At 42.9% G+C, this 14991-nt stretch overlaps 1 protein-coding gene across 8 annotated transcripts in view; it reads right to left on the reverse strand.

The window, feature by feature from the left end:
- Nucleotides 1–14991, reverse strand: part of EVA1A (eva-1 homolog A, regulator of programmed cell death) — a 202963-nt gene that overhangs the window by 28002 nt on the left and 159970 nt on the right. Inside the window, exon 2 of one of the 8 annotated variants that reach the window (XM_057427663.1) lies at nt 11968–12106. The exons of the other annotated variants lie outside the window; for them this stretch is intronic. The gene's annotated coding sequence lies outside the window, so the exon portion shown is untranslated. The remainder of the gene's footprint in view (nt 1–11967; nt 12107–14991) is intronic. 8 annotated transcript variants of the gene reach the window in all.

Below are 14991 nucleotides of genomic sequence, written 5' to 3' on the forward strand. Positions count from 1 at the left end.
TGGCATGACAATCACTTACAGATGGTAAAAAACTGCATCTCCCCACTTCCACGACAGCCAGAGATTTACAAGCACTCCAGCTCTCTTGAGACAGAAACCTTCCACCCAATCTACATACAGGTATTTCCTTCCCCTGGGTGACAAGCTTACCCCAGCCATGCTCTCAGGTCTGGCTCCAACTCTGGAAAACACAAACTCCTGGAAATAATTATTAATCAAAGTCTTGGCCTGAGACACCTTGATATAGAGCTCAACAAGAGGTCTTATACTGGCTTCTGCTTGTGCTGGCACATACACACAGATGGACATAAGCCACAATGAAAATGGACTGTCAGGAGACAGATTAAAAGCTGGCTGTGCAAGTAGTCCTGAACCCTAAACCTTCTTCTGCCTCTTTTGTTCTGTGCTCCAGCTTTAAAGCTGATTCCAGCAAAGAGCTGAAAAAAATGATGCCTATAAATGTAGGGCTTAATGAAACGAAGCACTCAATTACCTGATTAAGAATCATTTTCTTTGTATAGAGAAAATTCAAAACAGTTGCGTTCTTCTGCATTCATTAAGTTGAAACAACCATTGTGGAATATGAAAAGAGTTAGCTGGGGTTTCTGACTGCCAGGCCACTGTGAGCCACACCAAGCCCTGGCCTCCTGAGAGGAAAGTTTGGCCACAGGAATTGCTCTTTTGCCTGGGTGGACACAATCAGTTAGCTGGCCATAAAACAGGCGTTAACAGACTGGGATTCAAGCACTGCACAGATGTCAGTCAAAAGTTATGCAGAAAAGGCAAAAGATAATGTCTGAGTGATTAATTATTCAAAATGAATGTGCTACCCTTGCTGGACCAGCCAGTAGGAAACGTCATAGTTACAAAAAACGCTAATGGGAAGACTTGCTGGTTGTCACAGTTCACATGCCAAAGGCATAATGAATGATACCTCTACCTCTGGAATGGCATGACTCTCATATCCAGAGATGTGCCTTCAAAAACAAGGTCATGACAGGCAGGTAACACATGCAGGAAGCTCACATGGCTGAGCCGGAATCATTTCTGTAGCTAACCAGAGCACATCCAGCCCAGGCTACAGGGTTTTCAGCTCCATAACCCTCATCAGTCCCCACTTGTAAGCCAGATTCTGAAGGCAATAAGCTGTTTAGTGACCTGTGCTATGTGTCTGCCTGCAGCAGAACTGAAGAGTATAGTTGAGGATTTAACCCAGTAACCATAAAACACAAAACAAATTTGATTTGCATATTAGATTCAAATACTCCAGTGCCATGCAAGCATTACCATCAAATCTGATTGAATGAAAGCAATCCTTTGTCAAGGAGAAAACATTTCCTTTTAAAGCCTTCAAACAGACTTGGTCCATAGCTGACGATTACCATCTGTTTCTGCTCAGAAATGAACCCAAGCAAATGTTTCCCAAGCAGCATAGTACATTAAGACATGGGCTTGTTCAGCCCAGCCACCAGGCCTTAGGGGTGCACTGGGCTCACACCACAAGCACTGTCAGCTCAGAGTAAACACAACACAAGGGAAGATAGGGTTAGAACTGGCACCCAGTCTGTCTGGGTGATCCAAACCCAGTGGCTGGGTATCTGGTCAAAGCCACAGGAGCACTGCAGAGAGCTTTTGTCATGAGTTTAGGAGGACGTTTGAACACCAGATTTCTAGTGGTAGTTGCTACTTGCTGCATCAGTATGGGCTTCACCTGACATGGCATTCTCCCAGGATGGAATTCCAGAGCATCCTACAGAGCTCAGCCACATGGACCTCCCAGCACAGAGCTCCCTGGTCTGTTGGCATTGCTGTGTAAGCCCATGAGCTATGTTTTTCCTTGCAAACTAAGGAGGCCCAGGGCATTGGTCCAAGCAATAGCAAATGATAATTTGCACTCTTTAAATGTTCGCACAGTCCTCAACAGAAACTTGGTTCATGTCAACTATTGCTCCCCTCAGTCATGGTTGGCCATAGCTTGGATCACTGCCCTCAGGCAGTTTGGATATGTGTGACTGCCCTGTTTCAAAGAAAGAACATCAAGCTAGATGCAAGTCTGCTGTGGCACTCACCCCAAGACCAGAGAGGCTTTGGCATGTTTTATTTCACAGCACAGGTGCAGACCCTGTGCTCTTTCATCACCATTCATGAACACCTAACTCAAGAAGTTTTGGTAAGGACTAGGACCCCCAGTGTGCATGCTCATACCTTCCCATTTGCGCAAGAGAGAGCAAGCCAGAGACTGAGCTGATTTAAATTGTCCTGAGAAATTTGGCTGGGAGTCCCATGCTGTAGAATGAAGCCAGCTGGAAAGTAAAGCTTTTCACTCCATGCTCTGCATACACAGCCAAAAATCACATGTGGGTAGCGTCACCAAAACCAAACACCTTCCCCTGTCCTGCCACAAGTTCTGTGTGAAAACAAATGACTGCCTTCACAGTTGGAAAACTCATATTTCAAGGTAGAGTTTTGTGCTTCAGGAAAAACTAGCCCAAAGTAGAAGAGCAGCATTATCTTTGCCTCTGCTGAAGAGGAGCCCAAGGAAGGATCTACTAGCAAATAGTCAGAGGGGAAGCACAGCAAATCCTGGCCCTATGAACAACACATGACATGGTTTTAGGCAACTCACTAGACCAAACTGAGACAAAGGCAAAATAAACTTGCATGTCACAGAGTAATAGGGCTGAAAATGACTTTGCAGGGTCATCTAGTCTACCCTTCTAGTCCCATAGGATCCAATCTAGCTTGCTTTTGAATACCCCCAATGATGCAGATCCTACAATTACCATTCCAGCTCTTCCATAACTTCCCTCTTTTCATCATTAAAATATTTTTTTGAATATAAAACTCAAATTCCCTTTCTTACAATTTATGTTCTTCATCCTCTCCAGCAGGGCGGTTAGGGATAAGCAGTGCTCCCTACAGGCAGAGTTTTATGTATCTATCTGAAAACTACTAACCTGCTCTCTTCCCAGACTTTTTCTTGTAGGCTATATGACTTCAAATTAGGATTCATATTACAATTGTATCCAAAGACAAAACCAAGGCTGAGGTTCTCCCTGGGACCACAGAAATGTAGTTTAAGAGCATCCCTGCTCCAAAAATGCTTATAATTGATACAGAAACAAAGGAGAAAATGAAAGTAAAATGGTCAAAGAAAGAAATCATTTCTATTTTAAAGGTTGGAACTTGGAATAGATACACACATTTAATCTTTTCAAGAACTCCCATAGCTGCAGAGGAGTTTACAGAGGGCTTAGTACCTAACAAAATTATTGCATTTGAAAATGTGGTTATTTCTGCTTCTACTGAGCTGTGAGATAAACTATTTTGAAATACAACCTGAAGATGTACGAATGTTTGTGACAGAGCTGGGAAACACAAACCAGATCTTCCAAATCCCCCTCCAAAGCCCTAATCTCAAAACCATTCCTCCTTGTAGGGGAAGCAGTGATGATTAATGGTATTTTTCAAAGCTCTCCAAGATCATATTTTTTCTGCAGGAGCTTAAGACAAAATGATCATTACTTGCTTAGAAACACTTACATGCACCCTACCTTCCAGGGAAAATCATAACAGTGAATGCAAGTTTAAAGGATTCTGCACATCAAATTTACTGTACATGCAAATTTCCTTCAGACAGAACCATTATTAATTGCCTGAATGGTCAAATTTAGGATTTTCTAAGAATGCCTTCTGAATTTGTATGTGCATTCTACATAATCCATATGCTTCACTGAGCAATCACTCACTATTTTAATTCATTCCTTTTGACATTAGCACACACATAAATTCCCTGCTTCTTGTAATTTTATGCTTTAGCAACACTTTGCATGCCTGGCACTGTGATAGCCTCATGTTTAAAATAACTCATACGGCAGAGGCAAGCATAGTTCCAGCATATCCACAGAATATCAGAGAGCTTATGCCAGTCTGCAGGACTACAGTATTAGAAAACTAGCGGACCGTGAGTATATTGTAATAAATACAAAGTTAATGATAATGAACTTAAAAAAAAACCAACCAGGGAACAGAATGTCTCTAAATAAATGTAAATACTGCAGAGTTTGATTTTGTGTTGGGGTAGGAAGTTGCATGTGAGGATGGAGTTAGACAAACCATTTGATGAAAAAAATCTGTTCCTAAAAGAGCCTCGGGGGAAGAAAATAAATCTTTAATTGTTCAGATATAAAACATACCCTCCGACTGGAAAATCTTTTGGAGGCAGTTAGCCACAGAGCATGCTTGGGTTGATGACCTCAGTTTGTTCATGCCCACATTAACTATGGCAGCGCACCACCACTCAGCACAGCAGCAAGGCAGGAGTAAAGTCAAACTGTACCTAAAGGATGGAGGAGCTGCAGTAAGTTGGGAACAGCAGCGCTGAAAAAACACACAGAGGTCACAGTGGATAAAGAATATACAGTCCAACGCTGTGACCATGGCACACTACTTGAAGACATAAAAGGGAGGAGCATTTTAGGGACAGGTCATGTTATTACCTCTCCTACGTGGCATTGGTGAGACTGAAACTGGAACATCGCGTATAATTCAGGCAGTCCATTTGTTTTAACTTGAAGAAAAGATGAAAGAAGAAGCAGAGATGAGGCTGTGGTGTGATTTAAAACCTGAAAAAATGCTTTATGCTGGAAAATGGAAAAAACCTTGATGTTCGGTGAATTAACATGCCGACTGTGAAAGATGACTTAACAAGAAACACTAGCTGAACACATGCCAGATTAGAGACACATTGCAAGACTTGGTCAGGATCACTGATATTTACTATCACTGCCACAGGTGACTTGTCCTTCCTATGGGCTCTCCAAATCAAGACCTGAACCCCAAGATGGGATTTGTTTATTGCACTGAGCTTAGTACAAAAGCAACTGGATAAGATGTAATAAACATACATTAGATCATGTTGGATAACTCCATGGTCCCCTCTGGCTTTTAAACTCTATGAATAAACCTATGACCTTTATAAAATGGCTGCACTGGAAAAGATATTTGAATGCATGCATAATGAGTTTCCCATTATGCTGAAGTACGCATCTTCAACTTTGTTTCTAAGAACACTTAACCTCATGTTTTTCCAAACATGGCTGATACCCCAGATACTATCAGCTCCTGCATTACTATTACTATTTATTTGCACATGAAGGTAGTATTTCCTGTGATCTCAGCACCAGACTCCTTTCTTTTCTGCCAAAATTGTCTGGTCCCCTCCCAGCTCTTCCCCACGTACTCATGCAGCCAAACACTCTTCCTCCTCCTGTTTTCCCTACCCGTTGCTCCTCTTGCTGCCCCACCCTGATGTGTCCAAGAAATCCCCCAAATTAGATATCACTTCTTAAATTCTCTGTCTTGTTTTGGGCCGGTCTTCCAGGAGTCAGCTTTCTTGCAGTACACAGACACATGCCCCTTCCACAGTTTATAATCCTCTCTCTTCCTATCCCAGGTCCTGCATTGCCAAGACACGTAATTTAAGGCACTTTGTACTAATGTGCTGTACCCATGTCTATGTGTACAGTATTAGCTGAGGATGACTGCAAGGTGAGGGGACTTAGCTCAAAACTCTTTAATTGTGGCTCAAACAGAAATGCCTAATTTAAAACTAGATTGGGCCAAAGCTAAAGCCTGAGATTCTCAGCATGCACACAGAAAGAAACATCTGTGTCTAATTCCTATAGGTATCTTGCAAATGCTTGTAAGCATATTGCAGACCAGTCTTGCACCAGCACACAGATTAACCAGGCAGCCCCCAAGCGTGGCCTGTCTGCTCTGACTGATGACATCTCTCCATGTACACTTTCACTGCATTCCCTTTAAGACTGAGCCAAAACCGTCCTTGTGTGATGGATAATTCATAGTAAAAAGTTAATTTCCTTTCCTTTACACTTTGAAAGTGACAGGAAGTGCAAAAGCTATATATACACCATCTCAGCAATTGTCCTATTTTCTACCATCCTATATGCTACTTACTGTAAAGCCCTGAGCAACCTAGTCTGTCCTCATGGCTCACCCAGCTTTGAGCAGGAGGTAATACTAGAGCTCTTCAGAGCTCCTTCCCAACCTGAATTACCCTATGTCCTATGATCCCATTTCATTGCCTGTCTATGATGAAGTTCTGCCTGGAGATGATGAAGTTCTGCCTGGAGCCCCTTGCAAGAATCATGGTTTATTTTACTTGGTTTGGCTCTGGGTATGTTACTGCGCTCAGTACTGCAGATCATGCATTCCAGGAACAAAAATAACAAAGTAAATGAGAAAAAAGGCAGGCAGGCCCACCTCACCATAGATAGTATATTAAGCAGGCAATGGAGTCTTTCACGCATAATCCTCCCTTTAAGACTAGCTAATAAGAAACTTCAAACTAAATAAAGGCATTTTGCATGTGCTTATTTCATTTTAACGCTCTTTTCTCTTAGCCCTGGCTCCTGATGCCTAGTTACAACCTTTCTGCCCTTGCATTTGCCCCATGGAGACAAACATGTAAGTCTGTTATCTCTTAGCCTTAGCCCACCACCTTTAAAAAACCAGTACACAGCCGTGCAGACGCCAAGCCCCTCTTTGTTTACTGCCCTGTTATTTTCATTCACTTTCCTTTGCACTTGCAAAGCAAATCATTAATGGCAACCACATGTGCATAGGGTGTCACACCCCAACACATGCCTGTCTGTGATTTGACACCCTCCGCTTCCCAGCACATGAGGCAGCCCATCTGGTCGTGACTAGTGCCCCATTTTGGACTGACGTTCATTTTCTCCCACAGCATCTGAAAGCACTGAGAACCTAAAACGAAGCAGGGAGCAAACAAGGGCTTGAGTCTTGCCATAAAAGCAAGTGGGGAGCAACTTTCAGCAGCATGTATCTATGAAACACAGTCTGTTAAGTTCACGTTTACAGTGTTATGTTACCACACACACCCTATGTCCCGCTGAGATTCAGGATGTGGTTTGCAAACCACTCAGAAGTAGCATATTAAAGAAAACTCGTTTTTATCCTCTTCACCTTTAACAATTTGAGGAGTTTCCCAGTCTGCTTTCACAGCATGCAGATGGCTTGAAAGTAACTTACATGATGGAAGGATAGATCAGATTGCTCACTCTCACTGTCCAACTGAGGCATCCTAATTATCATGAAATCTAAACTCAATATGATGATGATGAGCAATTCAGAAAACTGCCAAAGGCTCAGTGCTTGGCTGGTAACACCATCAACACAGAAAAATAATTACTGGACACCTGTAACACACAGACCCCATAATTGCCAATCAATCAGAAGTGCAAAAAAAAATCAAACCTTAATAAATGTCATGGAACTGGTAAAATTGAGGGTGGACCAATCCCTGTTGGAGCTACTAAGGGCATTTCGGAAGGTTTGTCTATAGGCAATGATCAAAGTGGGGACTTGAGAGAGACCTGCGTGTGAACCTAAGTACCCTGTGAGAAAAAAAAACAAACCAAACATCCCAGGACACTTCTACTTTATTTAATTCTGTAATAACCATGGGAGTTTACATCCCTCTTTAAAGGTGCTGGTGTGACATAGCAGGGCCTGGTACATAGGGCCATTTCAGAACTGTTGTGATGTCAGAAGAAAAGCAATAGCACCACTAGTTTGAAGACCTGAAATGGCCTCTCAAGGCAAGAACTGACAGACAACGCTGAGAGCTGGGAACAGCAGGCCACTGGATAAGGTTACCATTAACATACTTGAACTCTAAACAGAAATCACTATGATGAAAAGTTTCCCACTGAGGAATCCTTTAAAGCTCAGGGTGGGATATTCTTTATTACACCTTTTGGCTTTGCATACTTTCCCAGATTTTTTTCCTGATCTAATAGGGACACTGAAGAACAAGCCTTAAATCTGCAAAAGAGAACTGTAAATATGTGATATATAAAATGAACTGAAAACCAGTCTCAAGACATGTTAACAGAAATCCAAATCACGGAATCACAGAACAGTTTGGGTTGGAAGGGACGTTAAAGCTCATCCAGTTCCAACCCCTGCCATGGGCAGGGACACCTTCCACTAGACCAGGTTGCTCAAAGCCCTGTCCAACCTGGCCTTGAACACTGCCAGGGATGGGGCAGCCTGTGCCAGAGCCTCACCACCCTTGCAATAAGGAACTTCTTCCTTATAGTTAATCTAAATCTTACAAAACACTTAAATCCAGTCACTTTGTCTCTTCATTTTTCTGCCATTTCTGTGAATTGAATTAACCAATTTATCAAACAAATGTCAGGAATAAGCAGCCTGTTTGCCCTGCTTTGGTGTTCAAGAGCTTACACTTCAGCTCAAGTCATGTCATGAACCATATGTGCAAAAATCCTAGTACGGAGTTACTCATCTGCTCATGGAATAAGTGTAATGAGTCAAAAATCTAAATAACAAACCTGCCTTTCTCCTCCTCCAGACTATAAATAAGGTATTAATAATACTTACGAAAAAAACCACCCTATTTCGAAGACAAACCCATGGCTCATGAAATGCTAAGCCTCAAGCACAAAAGAACCTTTGTCCAAAGAAACTCAGACACATGTGAATGGTAATAAAACTCACCTATGTGCAAGTATTAACATCTGGACTTAAAAACAGCCCTGCTGGATGCACAAGGGGAAGGAGACGTTTCAAATAATTGAAAATCTATATCTAAGCATTTTGTACCTTAAGGTTCTTAAGGGTGCTGCAGTCTCTCCATCTATGCTTATAAATAAGACAGGTCAAGGCTCATTCTCTGACCCTCAGGGCAATATGCACAGCACAGCTTGTGTCCATATGGCTAAACTTTCTCCCTCACACTCTCCCACACAGCCTGGCTTCATTCATACTGCTTACTGGGAAGAGCCACTGGCCCATACTAGCTCCCAAACCCCTGGATGAGGGCTGGTTTGCAGGGAACAAAGCCAGGGCAAAGAGCACAGGAACAATTAAACAGTTTGGATGATGCACAGCAGTGCTTGCACCCACACCTCGGACTTGTGCACTGTCCTAGTATGGATGGAGCCAGTGAGCATAGTCAGAGACGCAGACAGAGCCATATGTCTGTATATTTAAGTAGAGTATGATCAGAGGTAAGCTAAAGTCAGAATCTGTGATGCAAACACTGTAGAGAGAAAATTAATTTTTGCCTTCCTCCAAGCTAATGCAGCTGCACTGTAAAACTATCCCAACAGCATATTCCTATTTAGCACCTATCTATATGCAGTATCATACATTCTTCCTGGCTGGATAGCACTCGTTATTGTTGATAAGTAATCTGACCCCTGTTTTAACCTACAAAATGTCATCACAAACCAGAACTTACCAACTCTGGAAATAAAATCTCTTTTCCAGGCAAAACTGGCTTCCTACTGTGCAGCTATTCAGAAAGGTGTGAGAACACCAACATTCATTCTACACAGTATTCCCCTGTCTTGGGAAAGGTGTTTTGGAAAGGGAAGACTTCATGTGCCTCTAGCATGAAAGTCAAAAAGAAATATAATGAAAGATGCACTGTTTGCCTTGCAGCATTACAGTCAAATGCCGTGTGGTCTTGGGAAAGAGAACTGTGCTCCTTCTCAGAAAATGAGTGAAGAAAAATGAGCAGTAGCCTTCAGTGTGACCACTGTGTGCTCCAGTATTTCATTTATAGTTTACCTTCACCAGAGGATTAATTTGCTGTTAATCTGAATCCTCCCTAGATCACAGGCTCCACATTAGCAATGTCTTAGGAAGAACAGCGTCATTCGGGACCTTCTCATAAGCAAATGACAGAAACATGGTGTGCTATTAGGGCAGGAACTAAACTAGCTCACCTAGAAACTGGAAAAGTGTTTACAGCATAGTTCTCAATGATTCATTTTTCACAGTGAAAGGATACATCAAGTGGCGTTTGCAGATTTCTGCCCTAGATCCGGTTCTAAAGAAAATATTTTCATTTTCCTGGACACAGAGTACCTGGATGATGACCAAGATGCTGGAACATAGATAATGTTTATTACATTTGCAGATGATACCAAGCTAGGAAGGACTGCAGTAAAAGGAAAGGGAAAGAATTCAAGATGATCATTAGAGGCTGGAGATACCAACAAGTCAAAGATACCAAAGGCAGCAAGGAACAATCCATTAGGCAAATACAGAATGAAAATCACCTATCCACACAGCAGTCCTGCAGCTCACAAGGGTTGAGCATCAACCAGTGATGTCAAATGGCTGATGCACCTTCTGACCTCAGAAGATCTAAACCCTTTCCTTTTGCTCAACAGTAGTAAGATCTCAGCTAGAGTACTGTGCCTGGTTTGGGGCTCTTGGTTGCAAGTGAAACATGGTCTTCCAGAAGAGAGTCCAGAGGAAAGAAAAAGAACCAACACTAATTTAGGCAATACAGATACTGTCACCATAAACAGAGACTGAGATGGAACATAGGAGATGTGAAAACAGGCTTCAAAAATAAAAAGGTTGCTACACAGCAGAAAAAAATGATCTGTTTTTTGTGCTCATCTGAACACACGCGAAGTAATGGGCTAAGAAAAACTGCATCAGGAAAATTTTGGTTAGTCACTAGGAAAACACTTCTAATGGAAAGCATGAAAGTTCATTGCCAGAAGAGTCTCTCCAGGCTGAATATCTGTCAGGAGTGGTCAGTGTCCACCCTGCTTGGTGACTAATGAGCTCTTGAAAGGAGCTTACAGTTTCATGACTCAACAGTGAAGCAGTTATCTCTCCATATGTACAAGATCGTCTTGGCAAAGCCAGCCTGTTAGCAACTTTAAATTGCCTGCTAGCCATAGACACTTTAAACTGCTTGCTAGCCACAGAAACAGTAATATTAAAATCATTCTTGGTTTCCCAGACTCTTTTCCTAAATTTCCAGAGCCTTCCAGACTTAATCCAGACTAATTCAGGCCCAGCTTTTTCCTTATTCATCAAATCCCCTTACCTGGATATGATAACTAAGCTTTGATCATCGCTGTTCTCCAAGGTGGCAGTGCTAAAGTCTATAGTAAGTCACTGAGCCATCATGTTGCCAGTTGATCAGGAGCTCTTTTTAACACTTTCTAACCTTATAATGGTGGCAGAAAAGCATGTAAGTTAGGGAAGCAGATAGAAAACACAAAACTGGCCAGTGGGATCTAAATAAAAGGTGAACCTTTAGCTCACCAATACAAATTGGTTACAGAAGCCAAAGATCCAAAGCCAAGGACTGGAAGAAGCAATTTAGGTTTTCAAGTCCTTACAGACACGACAAACTGTGTACTAGATACTTAGTCCAAATTCCTTCACACTTTCCCAGGCAGTCAACCACTGACAGCAAAGAGAAGATGTTTCAAACCTTTAGCATGACAGAAAACAAACCAAACAAGAAAGACCAGCACTCTCCAAGCAATACTGGGGACTTAGGAGGTGTGCATGTGCAGAGGATTATAGGAAACGCCTTCTTATGTCCCAAAACACACCTCAGCAGGAGGAAGCCTCCCACCACCTGAACATGAGGAAGGCAAAGTACCCAAAGTCACTCTGGTTTATTGAAATTTCCATCCCCTATCTTCCACAAATTATCTAGGACTGTGATTTGAAAAAGAAAACTTCCCATGAGCATCTCTTACTTTTGAGACAGTTGTTTGATTACTATTTTCAAGCAGTACAAAAGCCACCAGTTAGCAGGCTGACATGCTTCATCCTTGAAGGAAGAAGGTACTTCCTTTTACCTTTTGCACTTCTGCCTTGGAACAATGAACTGCCACTTCTTCACAACAGGCTTAAATGACCCCACCACCCTCCTCCACATTTCACTGTCTTTGGTGCTCCTCATCCCATACTTCCTTTTCTTTCTTCTTGCTTTTTGTTTCAGAGAAGCTCATGTACTGTTTACTCTATGTATCCTGCCTTGTCTCACCACTGCCCAAAGCCCATCCAATGCATTTTATAGAGCAGAGCATGATTTGGATATGAGCTTCCACAACATAATATTTGTATCATCACCTAAGTGTTGCAGAGTGCCAAAGCCTGAAATAGCCAAGAACTCAGTGAGTGACCAGCAGTGACCTGATTCTGGCAGTCAGTGTGGTGTTGTTCCAGCCGTGGATGCTGCTTGACACCTAACCCAAATAAATGCATCATTCTGGCAAAGCAAAGAGAAAAAGAAAACATACAGACAAGTTAGCCTCTCTCTGCAGTCACTATAACAGATAGTGACAGATAATACAGCAGAAGAGAGCGACAGAGCTGTGACAACTGGTATGAAGTATTCTGTTGGTGTTACCACGTTAGCCATAGCAAAGAAAAAGCCATAAGGTTAGTCCCAGATGCACAGGAGAATAAAAACCTTGGAGCAGCAACTGGGGTTCTGCCTACTTTTTCTTTGCACTCATTTTATTTCTCACCCTGGGCATTACCACTTAAGGCAGGATTCATTACACAGAGATCAGGCGCACAAATTTCACTTCAGGGAGAAGATAAGAGCTTAACACTAACAAAATGAGTCACCAAAAAAATACTGGTTTCCTGCCCAGGCACCTCACTAAATTTCTTCACACCTAGACTTACTTTGACATCTAGGGTTGGCATCTTCTGCGCATGCCCAGAACATCACCAGCTCAGCTAAGTATCCCTGAAGGACATATCTCCTCCAGCAGGCTCTTGCCACACTGACAGTACCTTCTCTGGCACAAAGCCCAGCAGTCACAGCCACTCTCCATCACAAAAGTGCACAAAACAGCCATCTTCTGCAGCCTTGTCAGTGGAGCTCAGGAAAAGAGAGATGCACTTCCAAACCCCAGCTCAGACTCAGGAAGACTTAATCATTTCCACATCCTGAAGGGAACAGAGAGAGCCCTGCTGAGCAAGTTACCTTCTCCTCCTGGGAAGCTCAGCAGCACAGCCCTGAGCCCAAAAGCCATGGGGCAGAGCCTTGGTGTGAAGGGTTACAACCACATGGGCAAATACGAGTTTTGCAACCCAGATGAGGAAGGGCTGTTTCCCTTACAGAGGCCATGATGGTCTACACTGCTGCTTTTCTCTCAGGAGCAACATAAGAAAAGCCTGCCAGCCCAGCCATCTACGTAAAGAAGACCGCAAATGTTTCCTTGCTTCAGTCATCAGCCACACAAGGCAAACACCTACTGGGTGCCTCAAGTGGGCCCTGCTCATAGAGGCAGAAAAATTGCTGGCAGCATGGCATTTGGCTTCCACAGCCTCCAAGCTGGAACTGGGAGAACTGGTGTCTGGCTTGGATTCTTTGCTGATGCACACAAGCACCTAAGTGCTCATGCAGATCAAGCTTTACATCCCTCCTGGCCTCAGTTCTCCATACAGCATCTTCCCAGCACCCTGCAGGCTAATGTGAAGCTTTTGACAGCGCGTGGGACCTGTAAGTCACTCTCATAGACAGGTACAGTCATTTCCCTTGCAGGTACTACAAGAGGAAAAGAAAGGAAAACATAGCCACATTCCCTCGGACTTCAAAAAGAAGCAAATCTCAATCCAGCCTCTTTAGTGAAGACTACAAGCTGGAGGACTCCACAGCAAGAGTCAAAAAAGCATCCTAAGAAAAGAAAAGCTACAGCTCCTGCTGCCCTGTCACACCCCCAGGACTGTGCCATTCCTTTTTTGTCTCCCACTACAGCATTTTTATGGTTTCCTTGCTTTCTTTTCTGCTCTCTTTCATGGTCCCCTTGAGTTTCAAGCAACGTTGCATTTCCCTACTTCTCGTTCTCCCCAGCCCCTTGCATTCCTGGAAGGAAAACAAGGACAGATGGAGCTGGCTGGCCATAAAAAGCTGTTCTCACAGTGAAAGCAGTGCTTCCAATAAAACACAAGCAGTCTGACTGTGCTGCCTCTGCTTTGCTTCCCTGCTTTAGGGCACATCTGCAGAGATATAGCAGCCTCAGATGGGTGACATAAATAATAAAGAATCATTCTTAATAATCAAGCAACTTCAGCCTTGCCAAAAAAGTAGCTGATACACGCATTCCAGCTACTGTGCACTTACAAAGATGTTGATCTTGGGAGTGTCCCTCCCGCCGGAGCTGGTGACTGAACCAAACCCAGGTTTGATTTTTCCCTTAGTTGACTTGTTTATTGCCAAATTCCAAAACACACACACAAAAAAAAAGCACTTTTCAAATGTGATTTATGAAGTGACTCTAAGTAAGTACATGCATGCACACATAAAAACACACAGGCCGTCGTTCCAGCTGCATGAGAAAAGCAGCAACAGGAACTCTCACTGCATAATAAACACTACCTGAGCAAGCCCTTTTCTTTGTCTGTGAAGGCTTGGAGCCAGATCTCTGAGGAGGGAGGCATAACTGCATCACTTCATTGGCTTCTTTCAAGTTGTGAAATGACGCGGTTTTTTGTTTCATTTTGAAATCATTCCCTTAAATACAGGCACGTGCACAAAAGGCAACTATTAGCTTTTGGATAGTTTAAACTAGGCTATCTCTGCATGTCCAGATAGTTTAAGAACTCTAAGTCTTTCCAAGCATCTTTTCCCATCATCAAAGAGAAAGGCTACTAAATTTTCATTTTAAAGGGCAGAAGAAAAGCATATTAATCTTCAACCCATCTTAGTTTAATGAAAGTGCTGTATATTCTTGTCCCAAAGCAGCACTGTCCAAAATGCTCTCACAGCTATTTGCAGAGCAGAGGCGCTTGCATCACTCTTGTAAACTCACTATGTAAGCTGCTGAGAAGTAAAACGGGGTTTTCAGCAAGAACAGAGGTATTTCCTGTAATTTGCATGCTCTGAATGATGAACAAAGCATTTTGAGCCCCAAGACATGCTCCATGGTAAAGTCTGGTCCAACACAGCTGGTTTGAGCAGGGTGAAAGGGACCTGCAGCCCCTGCTCAGCTCTGTAAAGGAGCTCACAATTGCCTTTCGAGAGGTCCCTGATCTGAGTTTTACCCCAACTCCTGCTCTCCTCCCCAGGCCCTTGCAAGTTCAGATATTTTTAGCTATTTGCCATGAGTGAAGGAATGTTTTTTCCTCAGTTACCTCATT

This window comes from Pezoporus wallicus, unplaced genomic scaffold (genome assembly GCF_028554395.1).
Source record: "Pezoporus wallicus isolate ANWC-B61680 ecotype Strahan unplaced genomic scaffold, APGP_CSIRO_Pwel_v1 contig_6464, whole genome shotgun sequence".
NCBI lineage: Eukaryota > Metazoa > Chordata > Aves > Psittaciformes > Psittacidae > Pezoporus > Pezoporus wallicus.